At 45.9% G+C, this 24,119-nt stretch overlaps 1 pseudogene; it reads right to left on the reverse strand.

Moving 5' to 3' along the window:
• Positions 1 to 444: 444 nt before the first annotated feature.
• The window catches only part of LOC146404476 (myelin transcription factor 1-like protein), a 28,630-nt pseudogene continuing 4,955 nt past the window's right edge, over positions 445 to 24,119 (reverse strand).

A 24,119-nucleotide genomic window follows, 5' to 3' on the forward strand; every position in this document is an offset into this window, starting at 1 on the left:
TTCAGAAAGAGAAAGATTTTTGTGAAGTCTCACTTGAGTTCTTATGAGCTGGTGGCCAGCATACTTCAAATGCTTTTGTCCACCAGTGGGCAGCTCAACATACTGTAAGACAGTTCAGAACAGTCAGGTGAGTAGCCCCTTGTTCCACCTTAAATTTCCAGACAAACACAACATAGAACTGAAATTAAAAAGATTAATGCAGAAAAGCAATGGGGCAAGTGCTGAACGTTTAATTTTCTGGGTAGAATGAACTGATTAATGTCTATATATAAATGTAAGGAAATATGTCTGTTAATAAACCACTTAAAAATAAGATTAAAATATTTGAACTCTCTGGTTTAAAAGTTTATAAATAATTTTCCAAATTTAGGTGGTTTATTTCAAAATAGACATTATACCACATGCTAATCAATCAGCATGCTTTCAAAGGTCAACATACCACACTTAAAGGGATGATGCATAATTCAATGTTTGTACTTGGACAGCATTTTTGAGGCAAGCTGAAAACAATAAATTGAAAGACAGAATCCACCATGAGAAAAAATGAAGGCACATCTATGTGAGGCTAATTACCAGTCATAGGACCACTCCCATCACACCTTGGTGTTGGACATCTGCCACCAAATAAAAACAGTCAAAATACTGAGTATGTTTTTTTTTTAAAAAAACTTTTTAAAAAGTTTCATTGTTTTCAGTTTAGCTGCAATGTCTGCACAGGGGTTTAAGCACCCTGGAGAAAAGCTGCAAAATGCATGGGATTACATGGCAATGGCATCTCCATAGCACAGAGCATTGGTAAGAGCAAACACGTCCATGGCAATTCTCACCCCTACTACCGGTGGTCTGGACACCTGAATATTGTGTGTGTCATGTGTCTCATGTTCAAACCGCAAGGCATGTACAGATCCAGTTTAGAAAGAAGTGTGAAAGGGAACTTCCAAAGTATGAGAGTTTCACCTCGCATTGCACTTAAGTTCCTACGTCCATTTTGTCCTTGCACTGGGGGTACTTGGGTCCGTGGCTTGGGCTGGTCACCTCCCCTGGATACTGTCTTTCTTTGAGTGTTTCCTGGAAGGGATCCGAGTCTTTGGGCTGTGGGCAAAACACAGCTTCTGGGCCATACCCAGGCTGGTTCCACACACAGACCCTGGGCTGCACCCATGCCTGGGGGGAGGGCTGCCCACAGGGTCACTTCTCCCAACCTTCCCCTCCACACCCAGAGACCCTGGTCCTGAAGGTTCACTTTGTTCAAAGAGTAGCCCTCCCCCACAGGGCATCAATTTCTCAGATTTCTCATCACCTGCTTTCATTTGGTTCCCCAAATCTGGTAACTGACCCAAGGGCAGGTCCAGATTCCTTCTTCAAATTCCTGCAGCTGTGCAGGCAGGATGCAAAAGGGAGCAGTCAGGCATCCTGGACTGCTTCTCAGTTGATCTCACTCACCCCAGATCAGCACCTGGGGCACTTTATCTGACACCTTGTGGCAGAGCCTAAATGCTGCACCCAATCTTTGGTAAGTATTCTACCTATGTGCCTTGAATCCCGAGGCAAAGTAAGACAAACTGAGATTAATGCCTTAATTTAGAGTTACTCTTAAAAACAAACAAAAAAGGAGCTACTCTGATTAAGCAGGGGCCCCTGCAGCAACGTGCAGTAACCTAAAATTTCCTCTAGGTGGCGGTGTTCAGCAAAGGTGTTTCATGAGTGCAGTTTTCACTTGTGTGGTGGAAATACTCCTGTCGGTTTATTCGGGACTAATTTTAATTAAAATAAATCCAGGAGTTCCCGTCGTGGCGCAGTGGTTAACGAATCCGACTAGGAACCATGAGGTTGCGGGTTCGGCCCCAGCCCTTGCTCAGTGGGTTAACGATCCGGCGTTGCCGTGAGCTGTGGTGTAGGTTGCAGACGCGGCTCAGGTCTTGCGTTGCTGTGGCTCTGGTGTAGGCCCGCGGCTACAGCTCCGATTGGACCCCTAGCCTGGGAACCTCCATATGCCGCGAGAGCCGCCCAAGAAATGGCAAAAAGACCAAATAAATACATAAAAATAAATCCAGAGATTCAACGACTGTGTGTTATTTGGTAGTAGCAACTTAACACTGTATGACAGAATAAAATACTATGGATTTTAGATGGCCATTCAGATTTTATTCTTTAAGATGCCTGAATACTTAAATCAATTTGAAGAACAAAGATAATAGGCTTTAGCAGCACCAGCCTTATAGATAGGTGACTTCCCTGCCAGTTCCTACAAATGGCAAATGTTTCCTTTTTCTCTGCCTGCCAGTTTCTGTAAGATGCTCTTGCTTTGATCAGGGTCTCCCTATTGTGTTCAAAAAGAATGTTCATTTTCCAGGGAATAAAGAGGATACCATAATTTTCAGAATTGACTCAGGCTAACAAAAAACTTTTTTTTCACTTCTTTCTTAGCCTAAAGGATAACTTTTAATAATCTGAATTGCAAAATTGTAACTACTTTAGAAATATGTTCTTGACATAGGTGCTTTGGTAATATTATAGTCAACAAAGATTTAGGTGGCAGTACTAAGTTGACATTCTAGGCTAGAGTCTACTCTTCTGAATATTTTAGATTTCTTAGAGAAGAGACCCTGTCCTTAGCCTCAAAAAGCTAGGTAATTAACAGCGTATAGTTAACCATTTAAATATTTAAGACTCTCATTACCATTCTCCATCTGAAAGGAAAATTCTGCCTTATATCGCTCTGTCACCCAGAAAAAAAATGAACTGGTATGCTGTTTATACACTTTCTTAGAGAAATAGTTTGTTACAAAACACAGTTGTTAGAAAATGAAATCCATCATTTAAAAAAGTCAATGGTTTGTTTCACTCAAATCAATCCAAATATCTCCTGGGTCAACTTAAGTCCTCTAAGCCCTGATCAGCTAAAGGTCATATTCAAAGAGAAAAGACAATTCTGCTGAGGTGTGTGCCAAGTGCATTTTCCTCAGTGATGCCAACTTCACATGCTGTGTGGACAAAGGTGGGGGCAATGACAAGGACATACAGCAATCCTTTTGGACTCATCCTCATCTATCCTCCAGGACTTCATTTTGGTGTAGTCCATGGGCAAGTCCCAGCCGTCCTCCTCTCTCAGCTGGAAACACCATCTGTTCATTACTGCCTGCTGCTGGGGGACATGGGCTCCAGGGGTGTCAGGATGGGGCAGCAGCCCTCTCACAGCCACTGTTTGTTCATGTCCAGGTCCAGGGTCCTGTTCTTGTCCACATCCATGTCAGGGTTCTGCTGGATAGAATGGATGGTAATCATGAGAAACCATCCCCTAGAGCACAGCCCTGCCTTCTTCCAGAACCAGATTCAAAGTCAGTTCCCTCACTGCAATCTCATCTGCATAAGCTCCAAGGTGAGGGGCAGTGGTCCTCCATCGGTTTTGCTACCCCAGGCTTAGCTGTGAAGCTGCTTGGCAGATCCATCTCTCTACTTATCTATTACTCACCATCAATCTCTCTGTCTCTTATCTTCTTACCTATCATCCATCTATCATTTATATGTCATAGGTGTATATCTTCTTTTTTTTTCTTACTATACCTCTGCTTACAGAAATTAAGTCTGGCCAGAAGAAAAACAAGTCCTCATTTCAATTCTCTTCTAGTTCCCTTACCTCTTAAAGGATCAGAAACATATGAGTGTATGTGTACAGATTAGACATATGTACACTTACTGTGTATATATACTTAAAATCCTCCTTTAGTTTCATTGATGCTTATACTTCAAGGCTTCCAAGGGGAAGAAAACACAAGAATTTAGAGGGATGGGGGAGAGGAACTAGAATTTACTTTCTAATACAAAATGCTCTGATGAAGAGAATTTTCCATTTTAAGACAGATGTGCAATGACAGTTCAGACACCTCTGCTGCAGTGACCCTGGGATGACCTACTCTAATCATGCTTTAAACAGATCAAGAATTCCTCAGAGCCTGCCTCTCAGGAGGAAGGAGAGAAGGGTGGAAGGGGGGAGGACAGAGGAAGAAAAATCCAAATACCCTCAACAATCCTCTATTTTTTTCCCCAGAGAGTTACATTCACTTGAGTGAAAATGTGATTTCCGAGCTGCTGAGTAGCCACTGCCTACTCAGATGTCTAGCAGTGCTTTCCTCTGAATGTAACAGTAGAGGGAGGGAAGGAGGGTGCCTGGAAAGAGAGCCCTGTCCTTTGGGCTGTTACCTTGATAAATTATTCTGCCTGAACTCTTCTTGTCAAAGTGCACTCCTGGTTTCAAGCTTTCATGCTAATTTAGTCTTAATAATGTTGGATTACCATTCTCTCCATCTTATTTTAAGTTTAATAACATGGAGAAAACAGGAAGGGGCTACTGTCTTTTCCCCCCTTGCCACAGAATCTCCTCCTCGCGTTTTAGCAGCCATGGAAATTGCATGCCCCTGACACTCCTCCAAAATCTAGAAGTGAAAATATCAATAGAAAAGGAAGCATTTGAGAACTGCAGAGGAGGAGGTGGGGAAAGCGGCTTTAGGGATCCATCCTCTCCGTTCCCCCCGCCCCAGGTGAGAGGCGCCTTGGCGGGTCTGAGGAACCGCCCTCCGTCCTTCCTCCAGCTTCTGCAGCAGCTGCCAGGAGATCAGTCTGCTTGTCCACAGCTCCTCGTCCGCCGCACTGCTGAGGAGTTGAAGGTAAGGGCGGGTAAGGGAGGCTGCGCCCAAGAGCAGGAGGGCAGGGGCGGCTCCGGTTTCCGACCCAGGATGCTCTGGCTACTGCCCTCGCGCCCCTCCTCCGGATGAAAATAGATTCAGAAATCCCAGGAGACGGGGTACCCTTACCTTGCTCCAGGCGGGGCTGGGGCGGCCATGGGGGTCAGGCCCTGGGCGGGTTCCGCATCCACCACCCGACCCGGCGCTGGCGTCCTCTCAGCGGTGCGGGCGGAGGTGAGGCTTGGGATCTGCCCCGAGCCTTGTCCTCCTGGCCTGGGCAGTCTGGGGCAACAGCGGCTGACCTGGCGGTGTTTTGACCGGCGGAGGTGGCGCTCCTGTCCTGCATTTCCCCGGCCCCTGGAGCAGTCTGTGTAGAGGGCGGCCGTGGCAGGAAGGCGGCGGGGGCCCAGCGCATTCCTGATGGGTGAAATCTGCTCTAACGGGACCAATTTCCCGGCCTCGCTGCAAATTGGGTGCCGAGGCCCACGTCCCCCAACCCTTGTGGCTGGAGACCCTGGCAGAAGAAGGGAGGCGAGCACCAGGGAACGTTCATTCGTGAGAACTGCCACTCCCTGCAAGAGCAGAAATTAAACAGATGAAAAATGGTGTAGTCTTGGGGTAAAGTATTTCTGAAGCGGGGGGTTCTTCTATGATTGTCCCCCTCACGCTAAACCTTCAGGGAGTTCTGAGCCTACATCCAGCTAGTAATGCGAATCTTTTTAATCTCCCATTTTTCTTATCATCTGGGATCCCCTCTGCTGTTGCTTTCCCCTCCCCCTTCATTTTCTTTTTTTTTTTCCACACTTTTTTTTTTTTCCCACTGTACAGCAAGGGGATCAAGTTATCTTTACATGTATACATTACATTTACATTTTTCCCCACCCTTTGTTCTATTGCAACATGAGTATCTAGACATAGTTTTTTGTTTTTTTTTGTTTTTTGTTTTTTGTTTTGTCTTTTTGCTATATCTTGGGCCGCTCCCGCGGCATATGGAGGTTCCCAGGCTAGGGGACTAATCGAAGCCGTAGCCACCAGCCTCCACCAGAGCCACAGCAACGCATGATCTGAGCCGCGTCTGCAACCTGCACCACGGCTCACGGTAACGCGGATCGTTAACCCACTGAGCAAGGGCAGGGACCGAACCCGCAACCTCATGGTTTCTAGTCGGATTCGTTAACCACTGCACCACGACTGGAACTCCTAGACATAGTTCTTAATGCTACTCAGGAGGATCTCCTTGTAAATCTATTCTAAGTTGTGTCTGATAAGCCCAAGCTCCCGATCCCTCCCACTCCCTCCCTCTCCCATCAGGCAGCCACAAGTCTGTTTTCCAAGTCCATGAATTTCTTTTCTGTGGAGATGTTCATTTGTGCTGGATATTAGATTCCAGTTATAAGTGATATCATACGGTATTTGTCTGTCTTTCTGGCTCATTTCACTCAGTATGAGATTCTCTAGTTCCATCCATGTTGCTGCAAATGGCATTATGTCATTCTTTTTTATGGCTGAGTAGTATTCCATTGTGTATATATACCACATCTTCCGAATCCCATCATCTGTTGAGGGACATTTGGGTTGTTTCCATGTCCTGGCTATTGTGAATAGTGCAGCACTATCCCCCTTCATTTTCATTAATGGGGAGAAGGAAAAGAAGTTTAGGGTTCATTAACCTCATGACAAGGGCAGTAAATAAAAGAGGGGAGAGAAGGGTTAGGGCAATATATGGGAGAAAGAAAGGTCCTCATTTTTTTAATCACATTGGTAGGTGAACATAGAAATATATGAACAATGCTTTATTCAGGTTAATATTTACTATTCAGGATGGCCAAAAAAACACATGAAAAGATGTTCAACATCACTCATTCTTAGAGAAATGCAAATCAAAACTTCTTTGAGGTACCACCTTACACCAGCCAGAATGGCCAGCATCAAAAAGTCTACAAACAAGAAGTGCTGGAGAGGCTATGGAGAAAAAGGAACCCTAGTACATGGTTGGTGGGATTACACATTGGTGCAACCACTGTGGAAAGCAGTTTGGAGATTCCTCAGAAAACTAAACACAGAACTCCCATTTGATCCAGCAATCCCACTCCTGGGCATCTATCCAGAGAAAACCACAACTCACAAAGACACTTGTACTCCAATGTTCATTGCAGCACTATTTACAATAGCCAAAACATGGAAACAACCTAAATGTCCATCAACAGAGGAGTGGATCCAGAAGATGTGGTCCATATACACAATGGAATATTACTCAGCCATTAAAAGGAGCAAAATACTGGCATTTTTGGTAACATGGATGGACCTAGAAATTATCATTCTAAGTAAAGTCAGCCATACAATGAGACACCAATATCAAATGCTTTCACTGACATGTGGAATCTGAAAAAAAGGACAGATGGAACTTTGCAGAACAGATGCTGACTCACAGACATTGAAAACTTATGGTCTCCAGAAGAGAGAGTTTTGGGGGTGGGGGATGTGCTTGGGCTGTGGGATGGAAATCCTGTGAAATTAGATTGTTATGATCATTATTCAACTACAGATGTGATAAATTCATTTGAGTAATAAAAAAAGAAGGAAAATAAATAAATAAATATATAAGACTAAAGAAGAGAACATATATATATATATATATATATATATATATATATATATATATATATATATTTACTATTCAGAAGGTTGCGGAATGTCCTGTTGGGTGGACATTGCAAAGGACAGTGTTTAAGTGTGCCACTGCAATTTCCAAGCCCAGGTATTGGCTGGAAAAGGTAGTATTTTAGTAAACAGTGGAGGAATAAAGCAATCCTTTCCTCTGTCCAGTTGCCTTAAAATGTCTGTGATCTTTCCTTTCCTCCCCCTACCCCCACTTTTTTTGGTAAGAACATGGCTCTCTTTTTGATTTACATTTACATGTGTATTTTTAAATTTCATCCTATTTCTTCAACCTTTTGGTTATGTGTAGTCTTACGGTATGCCTGAATTTCATTTTCAGTTATGCCATTAACCATCTTAATGACCATCATTCCACTTCTCTTTATCAGTCAAGCTATTATTACTATATTTGCCTGTTTATTCTTCATTAATACAAAGTTGTCAGAACTGAATCAAAATGTAAATACTTCTATTTTGAAGATGGTGATGATCTATTGTTAAGGCTTATTTTCAAATATCCTTTGCTTGTTATGTGGAATTCCATGGTAAAGATTTAGAATTCAGTCTTAGGACTTAATAAACCAAACTATGTAACAACAACAAAACCCTTTTTATTTCTTGGTTTAATATTCTCAAATGACCATATACAGTATAACTGAACTGAATGTGTCCTCAGAAACTATTTTATTTCTGAGGAAAAAATTATATTTGGCAACTGATATTAGTGTATTTTTTCAGTATTTGTGACTACCAGGAGGATTCCAGTAAGATTAACTTTTAACTGTAACATTATTTTAAGAGTTGAAACATGACTCAATTCTTAGTCTTCAAAGAGTAACTACTTGAAATAGTGTTGTTTTATTTGGATGATGCTTCGGTTGATCATTAGAGTTTAAGGAACAGTCCATTTTACTGACATCTGACTGGCATTGGATTTTTTTAAATTTCTTGGTGATCTGAAGAATTTTGGGTGCCTTTTAATTGACTAAATGAAACCATTTTTTTTCCTAACTAACATGAAAAATACTAAGATTAATACCTGTTTTTAAAGATACTTCAGCATCTGAGTGGAAAACAAATGCGCTTCACAAATTTGAAACATAGGAAGTCGAAAGGTAATATTTTTGCAGTTGTGAATTAAGACACTTGGGGTCACCTCTCTTTAATGGAATCAGAACCAATGATACAATTCTTGTAGAGGTTGTAGATGGAATTAAACATAGGTAATTTGAAACAATCAAACATTTGAAAGAATCTCTTGTGTATTATTGCACATTCTGATTTTATATTAAACACTTATTTAGATTTATCACAGAAATTCTTTGGTTTCTAATAATTCTTGCCTGTCCACCCCCCCATCTCCCCAATTTGGAGGGAACTGAGGATTGAAATATGTGTAGTTTTATGAATTTTTCAGGGAGGAGAAGGAAAATAAGTAATTGTGATAATACATGAAATTCCCCAGTCAGGTGCTGGGCAGAGAGTAAGCTGGAGATAAATTCTGTTGCATTTATATATGAGTTGCCTCCTTATATTCTTTACTCAGGTTGTAAAGTAAATCTTAAAGAATTATTATTTGTTTTCCTGATGCTACTAACAAGTGACAATTATTGTCAAATGCAGCCCAGTTTCATGCTGATGAAGCTTTATGCTCTTTTATCATTTGAAACCCATATAAAAATTAGGCCATTTTGGGCTGAAGGGTGAAGATAAGTTGAATTTCTAAATTTATATTTGATTGCATTTTCATTGTGTTTGGCAAGCCAGTACTAGTAGTTTAATGATGGTCTCAAAGGACCTATGACCATATAATGAAGTACTTTATCTTAATTAAAAAGGTCTTGGGTTGAATCCTTTTTTAGATAAATGTTAATAATAATTACTTATGGAGGTCACCTGAATTTTCCTTGGGTGATTTCCTTCTCCAATCAAAAGTAATTATTATTTTTATTTGTTTCTTTTTTATTTTCAAGTCATGAACTATTAGTTTTTGTTAGCTTTGTATAACATTGAAACAACTGGGTATTTAACAGCTAAAGACTGAGGGATAACATTCCTTTGCTAAACACATCTGTATTTCAGATGATGATAGAATTCCACCAAAAAAGGGCAATGAAATAATTTTGGGGAGTTCCCATCGTGGCACAGTGCTTAACGAATCCGACTAGGAACCACGAGGTTGCGGGTTCGGTCCCTGCCCTTGCTCAGTGGGTTAACGATCTGGCGTTGCCGTGAGCTATGGTGTAGGTTGCAGACGCGGCTCAGATCCCGCGTTGCTGTGGCTCTGGCGTAGGCCAGTGGCTACAGCTCCAATTCGACCCCTAGCCTGGGAACCTCCATATGCCGCAGGAGCGGCCCAAAGAAATAGCAAAAAGACAAAAAAAAAAAAAAAAAAAAAAAAAAGAAAGAAAGAAATAATTTTGGGTATTCAAAACTTGGGTACTTTATTTCTCTGTAGCTATCATATGTAATACTTTCTGTATCAAATTGGGAAAAAATAGCACCTTCTGATAAAATAAAATAGTTTTTGCTTGTATTGCTCTCTCTGTAGCTATCAATAAAACCTGAATGGTTAAAAAAAAGAAAGAAAAGGAAGCATTTGGAAAACATAGAATTACTGACCTTTCTCCAGTCTTACAAATTACACTTATTTCTAACAACTACTGTCACTGCTGTGAGCTCAGGTGCATGCCTAGGAAATGGAGAAGCCCTTTGTTCTGGAGAGGAAGCACCCAGCCTGTTCGCCTGCTCCTGTCCTCCATCCTCTGAGAACATAACCCGCTTGTGCCACCTGCTTCTTCAGCCAACTAGTATCCTTGGCAGACAGCTTTGAGCTCTGCAGCATTTCAGGGGCTCCCTTTCCTGCTCTTAGCACCTGCCAGGAGCCCACTGATGGGAAACCAATGTAAGTACTGCTCACAGGTTTAGCATCTATGGTGTTTTGGACTAATGGAAGCTGACTGTAACTGCCTGGCTGGGAGCCTGATGGAAACTGGATTTTTCACCTTTGTTTTATAGCACTGTGAGGATGCAGTCTAGTGTTTCACTTCACTGCTGTGCAGCCCACCCTCCTCTGTTTAAGCTTCAGGGTGCACAGTTGATGGAGTTTCCTAGTCTCTGTGCAGTCCTCTGAACCACCGTGAGGGAAGCATAGGGTCCGTACTTTCTAGAAATGGACATGTTAATCTAAAAGACCTAATTATTTCTACTAGTCTGGAAAAATGAGCCCTTAGGACAATGTGCTGTCAAGCCTTCTCCAAGCAGAGCCCAGCAGGTGGACAGTCTGTGCCAGCATTTGGGAGGGGGGCTAAGCTGCAGGCAGTGGCTGCACCACACGGCCAGCGTGCCCTCAGGGCTGGGGGAATGCACAGAAACCCTGTCCCTCGGGTGGCCCGCCCTCAGGATCACCCTGGTCCCACGTCCCTGGGCCCACCTTGTTCAAGATCCCACGCCTCCTGCGGTCCCGCCCCTTGAGGAAACACCAGCTAGTAGACATGCCCCCTCATGCCTGGGCCCCCACCCCGGAAGAGGCCTCGCCTCCCCAACCCTGCCCCACCAGGTGCACCGCATGGCCTGCACGCCCTTTCAGAGCACAAGTCCTGAGGCTTGCTGGACAGATTCTGCAGCATCTAGCTGCAGCGCGAGGACAAGTTCAGGATGGTGGTGGCCGCCATGTGCACCGCCTCCATGTCGTGCCAGTAATCAAAGCTACTCTTGCTGCAAGTGCTGCTGGCACTGCTGACACTGCTGCAGCTCAGGTTTCTGCTGCTAGTGGGTGCACAGGTGCTGGTGGTGCTGCTGCTTGAGCTGGCATCCTTACAGTACCGCTTTGCTGGGGAGACAGACAGGAATGACTCAGGGCCCTTGCCCCTGGGCCACAGCAGCAGAAGAGCCCCCATGCTGCCTGCAGCACTGTGCATCCACACCTGTGGCTAGGTAAGGAAGGGGACATGGTGCCATCCAGCTGATTCCTATAAGAAAGTCTGGCTTTCCCTCTTTGTCCTACTTTCACATTGTGTGTTTTGATGGGCTGAGCTGGGAAATAGCAGGAAGAGTACACAAGTCTCTTAGGCCACATGCAGGAAGCCCACTAGGGCACATTGCTAATCTCATCAAGGTGCCCTCCTGGGCTTGGCTACCAGGATGTCTGGGGTCACTGGCCTCACCAGCCTGGTCGCACCCTGGAAGGAGTCTCCCACCATGACTGCTTATCTGTTCACAGGGTGACTGGGACACTGAAGACTGCTCATCCCTCTACAGATCTGATGATCCATCCTGCCAGGAGGGGTGGTGGTGGCCAATCAAGGCTCACCATCCTGTGCAGGTGATCCAGCTGCACAGGTGGGGCCCCTGCACTTTATGAAGTTGCATTCAAGTCAGGGTGCAGGCCAGACCGCTAAAACCCCTTCCCTCTGCAATCCTAATAAAGAGCCGCCCAGGTGAAGGGGGACAGAGAAGGGGATAGAACCACACACACCTGTAGACTCAGTTAAGCCTAGATAAATGTTAAAGCACTCAGGGATGCACAGACACTCACATACAGTCCCCCAATGCCCTGCCCTTTGTGAGGGAATGGCATCCTGCCTGCACCAGGCTTGCTCAAAGGATCCTTCTGAACACCCAGCCTCCCTAACAGCCAACCAGGCCCACAGGAGCAAGTGTGATTTCTATAGCTGCTTACAAAGGTCCTTGAGCACAAGGTTGGGAAGGTGATTGATGGATGGTGGGCCAGAATGAGCCCGGGTCCTTAGAAGCACAAGATACTCTTTGTTCAGGGGTCAGAAGCTCACCTGACCCTGCAGTGGGAGAAGCCCTGAAAGAAGCCAGGAGACCCCTTTGCAGTGTCCTGACAACCCCCTGCCTCCAGCAAGCCAGGCTTTCATGATAAATAGGCATATTGAAACCTTCCTGAAGGCCGTGCAGCCATTCCCTCAAGAGGCTGAGGTGTGGAAAGGACTCGGGGGGCTCCAGCTGTGCTTTAGATCAGGATAATTCTAGGGAATTAATTCAGTTGCCCTTCGCTGAGAGTGGGGAGGGAGGCATGCTACAGCCTGGCACTGCTCTCCTGTCCTCAATATTGTCATGATTGAGTCTGCAACCTGGGTACCCTATTCAGGCTTTCTGACTAGAGGAAGTGACCACAGCCTCATGGCCAACAGGGCTGGTCATAACAGCACCAAGAACCACCCAGAACACCCTATTCCTGTACAAATGCAAGAAGAACTAAGCTTTCACTGTTGATACCTTATGACTCTAGACAAAAGACCAAGGTTCCTGACACCAAGGGTGTGTCCTGGCAGTTCTCTGAGTGCATCATGGCAGCCTAGGTAAGCCACTGCCCAGCCTTGTCCCAGCCCCTCATGTGGACCAGGGGTTCAGTTCCACACCCTCAAAACACACAAGCAGGAGGAGTAACTTGCCAGGAAGTTACAGCCATGTTCTTATCCAATTCCACTGAGCCCTGAGGACAAGTGCTCCCAGATGCCAGTGTGCCTGCCTTCCCTCCCTCCCATGTGACAGGCCCTCATCAAAGCAACAGATGGAGCAGTGTGGGCAGCAGTGGTCTCACTCTGAGAAGAGACACAGGGCATGTCCAGGGGACATGCCCCGTGGGTTCTATAAACCAACTGCTCTGTGGCTCATGGGACTGTCCAAAGGGACTGATGCTTATTGCTTTATATTGTTTATAATATTGTTATAAAAATAGGAATACAAAAACTGTGGGAGAGATGAAATCATACTCATAAGGGATTTTTCCCCCAGGGAGGGCCAGCCACTAGTTCAGGAAAAGAAAGGTGGGCCACATAAATAAGAAAAAGGTTTTGTTTTGAAATGAGGGAATTTCAGGAGTTCCCATCATGGCACAGTGGTTAACGAATCCGACTAGAAACCATGAGGTTGCAGGTTTGGTCCCTGCCCTTGCTCAGTGGGTTAACGATCCGGTGTTGCCGTGAGCTGTGGTGTAGGTTGCAGACGCGGCTCGGATCCTGCATTGCTGTGGCTCTGGCGTAGGCTGGCAGCTACAGCTCCAATTCGACCCCTAGCCTGGGAACCTCCATGTGCCGCGGGAGCGGCCCAAGATATAGCAAAAAGACAAAAAAAAAAAAAAAAAAAGTGAAATGAGGGAATTTCAATTTCTAAAGGAAAGTAAACAGGACACCTGTGTCTCTACAAAAATTACAGCAAGCTTTTGGTAAAATGAATCTACTTTACCAAATATTTTAATCCAAAGATTCTCCTTCCCCTGGGTTATGCCAAGATGATGGAACTCATCCAGAGTTTTGGCAGTTTAGATGGAACTGTGGACAACTTATTGATGGGCCTGTGGGCTCACACAACCAGGAGGAAAGGTAGTATAACATCATCTCACAGGCATCCTCTCCCTAAGTACCATCAGTCACATATAGTTTTGCTCCCAATGAAAACCTAACTTCAGACTTTCAAGTAGTGAAGGTCTTTGTTTTGAATATATACCACCTATCTGGGCTAATTGTGCTGCACCAGGGTGTGCTGTGGAGCAGGTGGTGTCAGGGAGGGAGCCTACCTCTGCCCCTCCTCCCCAGCACTGATGAACCCCCCCTTAACAAAGTCAAATGCAATTTTTCTGTTGACAAGCAATGCTATTTTCATTTGAAACATTTTTCCAGTCAATCCCCAGACTATATTAATGTTCCTCTGCATGTCAGCGCATTGCCGAATTTACAGGACAGTTTAGCTCTTTAGAGTTTTGCCTTTAACCATTGCATTTACAACATCAGAATCCCACTGAATCTTAAACCGTATTGAGAAATACCTCTTCATGTGCTCGACCCTCTTGTGCATAACATCTCATAGATGTTATGAGATCTATAGCGATTAAATATGATAAATTAGGAAAATATAGCTTCCAACTTAGGGATCTACTTAGTGATCACCTTCCAACTTAGTGACCTACTCTGCCTGTAAGAGTCTCACTAAGTCTTTCTCCCCTAGAATGCCCACTTCCTTCTGGATTTTTTTTTTTTTTTTTTTGAGCTGCACCTGGAGGTACCCAGGCTAGTAGGTCTAATTAGAGCTACAGCTTCCAGCCTGCACCACAGTCAGGGCAATGCCAGATCCTTAACTCACTGAGGCCAGGGATCAGACCCACAACCTCATGGTTACTAGTTAGATTCCTTTCCGCTGTGCCACAATGGGAAATCACCTTCTGGAATGTTAACATTCTCCTGTGGGGAAAAGAACAACTCTTTCCATCTGAGTGTCCATTAAAAGCAGACAAAGAAGAATACAGCCCAGAGATACACCTCCTTAGGATCTCCCCACCACCCTGGGACCTGCACCCTTAGGTCTGGTTGGATTCAGTGGTTCCCACCTGTAATTCATGGCACTGACTCCAAGTCTTCACATGGGTTCAGGGTTGTGCTTTCCTATAAGTAAATTGAAATCTGGAAGCAGAGTCCTAAAGGGAAGAAAAGGAGCTTCCTGGGAGTTCCCTGGTGGCACAAGGGGTTAAGGATCTGACATTGTCACTGCAGAAGCTTGGGTCACTGCTGTGCCACAGGGCTGATTCCTGGTCGGGGAACTTCCACATGCTGAGGGAGTGGCCAAAAGGGAGAAAAAGGAGTCTCCTTGTGTGTCCTGTTAGATTCTTTACTCAAGTGGTTTAACATGCCTACTCCATCCAAGTCAGGGTTCGTGGCTGTCACCTGCCTGCCTCCCTCACCAAGTGCTCCCTGCACTGCTCCTGCCTGCCCAGCTGGCACCAGCCTGTGGGCTTTTGGGGTTGGGAAGAGGTAAGATGGCTACTTGCCCAGGTGGGACCCAGAGCTGCCAGTGGCCTGGGTGCCTCATTCTGCACAAGCAGCTCTAAGGAGGTTGGAAGTGGTCCCAAGTGCAGGCTGGCATCTGTCAGAGAGAACTAGACAGGAAGAAGCTTCTAGGGGCAGGGAATGATTCAGGAGAGCTTGGCAGGCGTAGGGGGAGGCAGGTCCTCCAGGGACAGGGGTTTGTGGGGGCAGGGGGCCCTTCTCAAGAGGATCAGTCCTGGGGTCTCAGAGGCCCCTGGGGAAGGCTGCTTAAGGCAGGTGCCTGTGAATGGAGAAGGCCTGGAATGGGGGAGGGGCAGGAGACGGGGTGCACACATCAGAGAGACAAGGCCTTGGAGGAGCAAACTGGGCTTCAAAGATGATCGAGAAGTGTTAAGCTTAGAACTTTGAAGTTGGGAATAACCAAAAGGAGGCTCATGATATGGGCACGTTCAAGGCTGGGAATGAGGGGCTTTAATCAAACCCTGATAAATTGCCCAGAGATGCAGTGGGCATGACAGACCAGGTTGGAAACTTTTTCTGTAAAGGCCCTGGCAGTGGTTTATACTTGGTGGCCACAAGATCTCTGCCAGGATGGTGCCCTGGGAAACACATGGATGAGAGTGGCCTGTGTGGGTAAAGCCTCTAAGATCACTGAAATTCAAACCCCAGGTCACTTTTGCAGGCCACACAATGTGATTCTTCTTTCAGTTTTCCAACCCTTTTGAAATGTTAAGGCCCTTCTTAGCTCACCTTGAAACCCAGATACCATAGGGGATGGGGATGCCCCCTGGGGCTCCTGGGGGCAGAGGAGGGGCCCTCTGCTCTCCCAGCTTCCCTCCTGGGCATTTTCTGCAAACACATTTATGTCTTCCCCCCTCCATATCTAGGTGGTCCTTCCCCTCCCCTCACACATCTCAGGTTCAGCCTCTCCAGCCCACTGGCCATTCCCTCTCACATGTAGTTTTCTTGACTGCCTGTAATTTCCATGAAGCCTCATGATCAAGTTTAAAATTGGCCACATTGGTAAAGCTCATGCTAATTTTTGCAGGCAAATGGACACATTGCCTCTGTGTGTGGGCACATGTTTCACTGTCTTTTCCTCATCCAGTCTTTTTTTGTTGTTGATTTTTAGGGCCATACCCACAGCACATGGAGTTTCCAAGCTATGGGTCCAACCAAAGCTACAGCTACCAGCCTATGCCAGGGCCACAGCAACACCAGATCCAAGCCCAGTCTGAGACCTACACCACAGCTCACAGCAATGCCATATCCTTAACCCACTGAGTGAGGCCAGGGATTGAACCTACAACCTCATGGTTCCTAGTCAGATTTGTTCCTGCTGTACCATGATGGGAACTCCTATAGTCTTTTTCTTGAGATTTGTTAGAAGGAAAAAGAAGATAGGTGACAGAGAGGTGAGTGGGTAGATAGGTGGGTCAATGGATGGATGGAGGGAGGGAGGGGTGGATAGAAAGACGGACAGACAGGTAGATGGACAGATGGACATATAGTGACTCCTGAGTGTCTGAAGGAACATAGATGGAAATGCCAATGTTTGCTGAGTGTTTTTGATGGCAGTTGGTGGCATCTAAAGGATGACTCCCAGATCCTGGGGAGAGGGCCCTGCTCACATCCCCAGGCCTTATGCTCCCCTCCCCCCACAGGATGCTCAATGTCACTCTTTCTTTAGGAGAAAGAGCACGTGCCCTGAGCCTGTGGCAGGCACTGGGAATGGTCTCCTTTTGGGTCACTGCAGAGCCCCCCAAACCCAGGTGTCCACTGCTGTCCCCCTGGGGAACAGAAATGGATCTTCCCAACTCATACCCCCTCACAAACCTGGCCCAGCGCATCCTCAGATTGTGGGGCTCATTCCTGAATGTTTTTAAAAAACCTGTGAATCTGGTGGGAGAGAAATGGAGCTTCTGCTTTGTCCTCAGCAGCTGGTGGTAGCAGCTGCCTTTCCCTTTTCTTAGTTCCTAGATGACCCAGCACTGAAGTTTCTGTTCTCTGTCCTTGTGTGTTTGTAGGTTAGCTGCAGAGCAGTGTTTCCAGCAATGGGTGTTTTTTCTGGGCAGGTGAGAATCAATGACCAGAAAGAACATGTGTGAGGACCCTCTTGAGCCTGGTCCACTGAGCTTTCCACAGCTTTCCATGCCCCCCCAACCCCCAGCCTCCTGGGGGGGTAGGGGGGGCATGAGCCCTGCTTCTGCCTTTGATGAAACCACTGCACAGGAAGGTTAATTCATCCAATGTCACACAGCGCCTGAGTGGAACAGCTGAGAAAGGGCCCTGTGACCAGGAAAACATACTCTCCCGGTCACGACTTCACCCTGGGTCCACCAGAACCATGGGCTGAAGGCAGTCTGGCCTCACAGAGCATCAGCAGCAAGAGGAGTGTAGCAAAGAGTGATCACTAGAATGTGTCAGTGAAGCAGAAATCCCATAAGCAGAATCCCTAGTTATGTGGATTCAAATTTTTTGATCCTTCATTTGCAGGCAAATGAATGAAGCTATAACAAAGCCTGAAACTGGCAAATTATTATTACAAAAAGCCAAGCTATTTTCTGTTCTACCCTAAGCCACTCCCTTTCCTGCACTTAACACCTTTGTTCCTATACATTTATAGTCAATATGGACAAGGATAATCAATATGAGATAAATCAAAGAAATATTAAATTTCATTCACCATATGAATTGTTATTTGTATGAATAACAAGGAATGACTAAAATAATGTAGACAGATGTGCAGCAACTCATACAGAATTGTAAAAAGGTTTTGGAACTCCCCCGGAATTCTACTTAATTTTTTCTTTTTGGTGTGCTGTGATTTTAATGAAATATCTTTTTCAGAGAGTACCTCCAATCTTTAAAACCTTCTCTCCTCGCCTCTGCTGAAGAAAACCAAGATAAGATTCCTAAACCATCCAACTTATAAGACCCACATCCCCATTGGGAAAATCTACCCACTAAGGCCACATAGCCTAGAATTTAAAATAGAAACATGGTTAGATAAATAAGTGAAACAGAGGAAATGCAGCCTTCCCCTATGTGGTTCAACTACGTACCGAGTTAATTTTGTAATGTCATCGGAACTAGTAAGTTTAGGGTTGATGCCACTGCAAGTGGGTATGTAGGAGCAGAAATAAACTACCTTTCTCTGTGAACTACATGGTGTCTATTTGTTTCCAGGATTCTATGTTGTGGGTGTATATGGTGGCTGTTATGAGTGAGGCCAGTAACAGAGTTACAAAGTCAGGACCCAGGCTGCACTCTGGGGCTGTGCCTGCTGCAGGGAGGCAGTGGGAGGAGCATAAGTTCAGTGTCCCTGTCTCAATATTACCATCATTGGTGACTTTAAAAGATGCCACACACAGGGAGGAACTCCAGGGCTTCAGGTCTGACTGGCCTGGGGTGCAGCCCTGGGCATCAGAATTTAAAAATCTCCCCCAATGACTGCAATGCACATGAAGGGCACACAGAACCCCCTAAAAGCAGAGAACTCTGGCAGTGACACCAGCTCCCCTGGTCTGGTCTGTGTCTGTCTTCTGTCAAGGGGATCAGGAAAGAGGAGGAACTGTCTTAGCGACCAGCCCACAGCAGCCTGTCCCCATGCCCTGCAAGCTACCAGCACACCTGGTCCTGGGGACACAGAGTGAAGGGGTCTCCCTCCTTCCTGCAGGGCCAGCTCCTGCACCTGTATGACCCCGACCCTGGGCTGCTTTCCTAGGGGGCCAAAGGAACCACATGCTGGACCAGTCTTTGGGGGATGTACATATACACAATCACAATGATAATGGCAAGCATGACTCTGGGGCATAAGTATGTGCACCTCCTACCATCAAATCCTTTGGGGGATATTTCCCTGGTTTGCACCTTGGGGCTATGGCCTGACTGCTGTACATATGGCTGTGGTAACTGCTGTACTCAAATGAAGTCTTGGAATATTTCTCCAGCTCTTTGGCCAGATTGGAGTGAGGTATGGTTATGGGGGCGTTGTTTCTGTAGCCATAGCGAGGGATCTTGAGCTGCTTTACAAAGCACATGGGCCTGGAAGCAGTCAAGAATCAATGGGTAATTGCTTTCTCACAGCTGCATATGAGAGAGAGGTGGCTCAGGTTAAAATTAGATCATTTTTTTCTTAGCTGCATTAAGGAATCAGAACCTTGGACTAAAATTACAATTGTCTCTTCCTGAGAAGAGACCATGTGTGTTGTAATTACATAGCCCCGAATCATCTACGTGCCTAGATGTAGTGGGCTAATAAGAGACCAACATAGGAGGAAATGAAAGAGATGCTCTCTCTTAAGGTCATGGGCAGAGGTGAAGGCAGACGGTGACCGGGATGGACATCAGGCCTGTGGCCTCATTCACAGCTCGGGTGTCTGTGCCTAAGCCGAGCCCTTGGGGATGCAGAGATGAGCTCCAGGCCTGGGACAGCCCTGAAGTCCTCAGTTAGAGGGGGCCAGCCCACACTGCCTCCCTACCCCCAGAGGGAGTCTCATCAGGAGAACGCATATGCATGACTCTCACAGAGCCTCCTGTTTTGTCCCTATCTGATGTAGTTTTGCTGCATCTGATGAAGAAAGGGGTCCTTGTATTAGAACTGAGGCCTCTGCCTGAAGCAGGGGATGTTTGCCATTTTGGATGCATCTTGTCTGTCAAGTGGCCGACAGAGCCCTCAGTGGAAGGCAAGCTGGGCACCGACCCCAAGAAAGGGGGTGGCCACCCTGTGGCCTTTCAGAGGGATATGGGCATGAGGGTCTTCCCAGCTCTTGGGGATCCATCTCAGGTGGGGAGGGACACCAACAGGAGCCCCCAGCCTCAACCCCTCTCCCTGTGCTCCAACTTTCCTTTGTTAATAATGGTTCCTTCTCAAATACACATAGCCCAGGGCTTCTGGGGGAGGCCAGCTTGCTCCTCACAACTAAGAGCGGGCTGAGAGAGGGACTCATCTATCTGGTGTCAGCTCTCCCACAAGGTGCATTCCAGGCACTGTGGGCACATTAGGTGGGTGACACCCACACATAGAAACATCTAGAACACACACCAGAATGTAGTGAGGATGTATCTCTAAAAGGTAAGATCATAGATGGTTTTTATTTTCTTTTTTTTGTCTAGTTAAATATTTCCATTTTCTGTAAAGATTTTAACTTCTTTACTGAGAGAAAAAAGGGCGTTTCATGACTGTGGTAAAATCCTTTTGGAAAGGGGTGAAGTAATACATGACAAAACCAAAGAGTAATTTTTGTCATTTTCCAACAATATTTTTCCAAATGATTTATCCCAAAGAAATAACTCAGCTGAAGCTAAATTGTGTGTGTGTGTGTGTGTGCGTGCGTGTGTGTGTGTGTGTGTGCACGCCACAGTTACTGCTCTCCCTTTGATAGTAAATTTGGAACCAGCCTACCTACCTCAGGGGTAGAAGCCGGTTCCAGCACTGCTGATCCCTGCCCCACAGGATACATGTAGATATAAGATGACAATTATGTTTCATACAGAAAAGCAGAAGTGTGCTTTTGGTGTGACACCCACTAAAAAGGCAGAAGTTATGGGGGTTGTCATGGTTTTGCGTGGATGAGGGTTTGCAGGGAACTTCAAAAATGCACACTGATGTAAGAGTAATGCAGGTGAGGATTCCTACATAGTACAGACGCTTAATCCCCCTAAACATGGTCTCAAAACCATGTGATTCTGCAGAGGTCATGGAGGAGCTGATGCTGTAAACCCCTAAACCTGGACTTTGGGTCTCCAGGTTAGTCCTCCAACTGTCCAGTGGGAGTATCATTTGGGGCTTCCAGGTTTTAAACTGTAAAATCCTAGGCACTAGTCCCCTTGTAGGATGTGGTCCTAGTTCTTGTTTCCTTACCTCCACTCTTGGTTCATCACCCTGACCCTTGACCTGGGCTCCCTCCCATTCTCCTCCCATCCTGCCAGACTATCTCTGGGATGGTCCTTCAATCTGTTCCATTCTTTCCATCCCCCCTGCACTGCCTTCCTCCTGCCCTGCCCTCCTGCTGGACTTCCTGGCAGCTTTTAGAAATGCTGTGGATTCTCTCTCACGCAGGACCAGCTCATGTACTGTTCCACCTACCCCGACCCTGTGCTGGCAGCAGGGGCTGGGCCTTAGTCTTGCAGTGGCCACACTGTCCTGTGCTCAGTGCCCCTTCCTCAGCTGGGTTGGGCATGCTCGAGGGACCAGTGCTGATTCTCACCCATGGTGAGTCCTTTGTGTTTCTAACAGAGTGTTGCAAACTGGGATGCTGTCTACTTTATGGAGTTCAACTGGACAGAAACAAGGACTGGGGGAGCTGGTCCAGGAGAAGCTAAAACATAGAATGTGGAGAACAAGAGACTTTTCTTCTCTGGAGCCTTGTACTGTTTTACATGTTATGGTGTCACTAACAAATCACACAGGAGCAAATCTTTGCAAGTGATTTCTATGGATGCCCTAGAAGGGATTTGTAAGGCTGGTGTCAGAGCTGAGCTCCTTATTCCCAAGGCAAAGATGAGGCCATGTGTGACCTGACTGGTGTCTGTGTCAGCAGGTTCAGGGTGCGGCTTGGCAGGACACAGGCCATGCTCTACGGCATTCAGAATTTTCTTGTGAAAATATGGGGAACTGCTCAACCATGAAAAGGAACAGATGTTCTACTTTGATGCCTCAAAGAAAAACTGCAGAAAGAAGCTCTTCTTAAAACATTAGTGCTTGGTCCTAATGCTTTGTTTGCAAATGAGGGCAACAAAGCCCTGAGAACAGGTCATCTGCCCAAGACCTACAGATTGTTAGGACTGAGCATCAGACTCAGGTCTCCATGAAGATAGGCAGGCTCAGGGTTGGGACAGAGGTAGTCTTGGTCTTTTCTCTGCTCTTGGTTCAGTTCACAAAGCACTGAGTGTCTTCAGGGTATCAGGCACGGTGCCAAATCCCAGGAAGAGGAGTTGACTGACCTTCAAGCTCCCCACTAGGAAATAGGGTCAATACTACCCTTCAGGGTTTATTGGGATCAGTGAGACAGTGTGGGCTGGGTGCAAGCTGGGGGCCCAAGGTGGTGGTGGGCACTTGGGGAAGGAAGCTGCATGGGGCAAACATGGGGCCTCCAGCTCATTGAACACATGGGCACAGCCTTGTTCTCCAGTCCCCTTGCTGTAACAGATCTGCACCTCGGCTCACAGGATGGTGCCAGGAAACACAGGCTTATTATTTCCAGGAGCCACTTGAAAACCTGGAACCACAGTAGCTCCTGCAAATACTTTACCTGAAAACATTCTGCTACCCTTGTTTTCTAAGCTCAACTATGCTTTCAAACTTTTCTCTGTTCTTCACAAGTGGGCCACTGTGATGGGATGGCCTCAGTCCTCAGAAGATCCTATCAACAACCAGCTGGTCATTGTCATATTTCAAGCCAGGCTATGATGTCTTCCCTGCAGGTAACTGTCTCAGAGTGAAAAAAAAAACCCCTGATACCTTAGACTCAAAATCAGGATCTTAATGCACACGGTCGTGTCCAAAAATGTGCCTTTTTTCCCCTAACAATCAATTGTAATGATATCTAAGTAGTTGGTGTATTTTTATGTGCTGAGAGAAAGATAACCAAAAAAAAGTGTCCATCAATTCAGTTCTAAAAGTAATTTAGTTGTTTTCATTGATTTATTGAAGATTCTATCTATGGAAAGTGGGAGTGTGAGGTCTTAAACATCCTTAAACATCCTTACTTAAGATTATGACTTTTAGAAATATCAGGGCAACTATGCCAGGAAACAGATTTTATAAGTAGAATGCAATAAAACATGAATACTGGGAGTTCCAATCATGGCTCAGCAGTTAATGAACCGGACTAGTATCAATGAGGATGTGGGTTCAATCCCTGGCCTTGCTCAGTGGGTTAAGGACCTGGCATTGCTGTGAGCTGTGGTGTAGGTTGCAGATGTAGCTCAGATCTGGCATTGCTGTGGCTGTGTCCTAGACCAGTGGCTACAGCTGTAATTGGACCCCTAGCCTGGGAATCTCCAAATGCTGTGTGTGCAGCCCTGAAAAGACAAAAAGACAAAAAGAAACAAACAAACAACCAAACCATGAATACTTGTTCACATGATAAGAGACATTTAGATAATGGGGCAAAAGAAACCTCCAGGCCTTTTTCTTAGGAATTCACAGCTGTTTGGAGCTGGCTAGATGTCTCTGAGATTGTCTAGGTTCAGCTCTATGATTTGGGAAGAGAAAAGGAGAAAGGTGACCTATCTTGGGTGACAGAGCAAGTGAGAGAGGAATTAAGGCCCAGTGCCCAGGCCCACCTGTGAACAGTGGTGGGGGGAGGCAGGCAAACTGCAGGAAGCAGCACTGGATGGGGAGGCCAGGGCAACACTGCAGGCTGGAGGGGGGCTGGGGCATGGTCCTGGCTCTGATGCCCTGCTGACCAAGAGGGGCTGCCTCTGTTAGGTGGCACTGCCTCAGAGGTAGAGATGACAGAAAGGAGGATGGCAGAAATGAGTCACAGGTGTGTGCTCCAGGGCATGGTGAGACATGGACTTTCTTTCTGGAGGGACCCTATCTTTGTGCAGGCATTCAGACAAACTGCATTGATGCGGAGAAAACCCAGTTATGTGGCCAGATCCATTGCACCCTGGGGTGGGGGACTTGCTTTCGTTCTTTTCTGCTCTTAAGGGATCTAAAAGCAACAACAGGCATCAAGAGAAAGAATTTCTTTTTCTTACCAACCAAAGACAAATGTGAGTATTTAACAATCTGAAGAGACCTTGAGACATAAACAAAGCAGTGTTTGGGACAGACTGTGACATCAGTGGATTGTTCTTTGGTTTGGGGTAATTTTTTTGACCTTTAAACAGTATAATCACAAATTAGAAAATATTTGACTTTCCATACTGAAGGAAACAAATAGGCTCTCGCTACCTGACCTCTTGGTTGATTGTTTTCCCATGTGTTACATGATAAGCTGTGTTGCTCAAAGAAATCAACATCAATAATGATCTCTGT

The sequence above is a fragment of the Sus scrofa genome, chromosome 3, assembly GCF_054392235.1.
Source record: "Sus scrofa isolate SSC_HxYL_T2T_F1_AM1 chromosome 3, Sscrofa_HxYL_maternal_Yorkshire_Landrace_v2.0, whole genome shotgun sequence".
NCBI lineage: Eukaryota > Metazoa > Chordata > Mammalia > Artiodactyla > Suidae > Sus > Sus scrofa.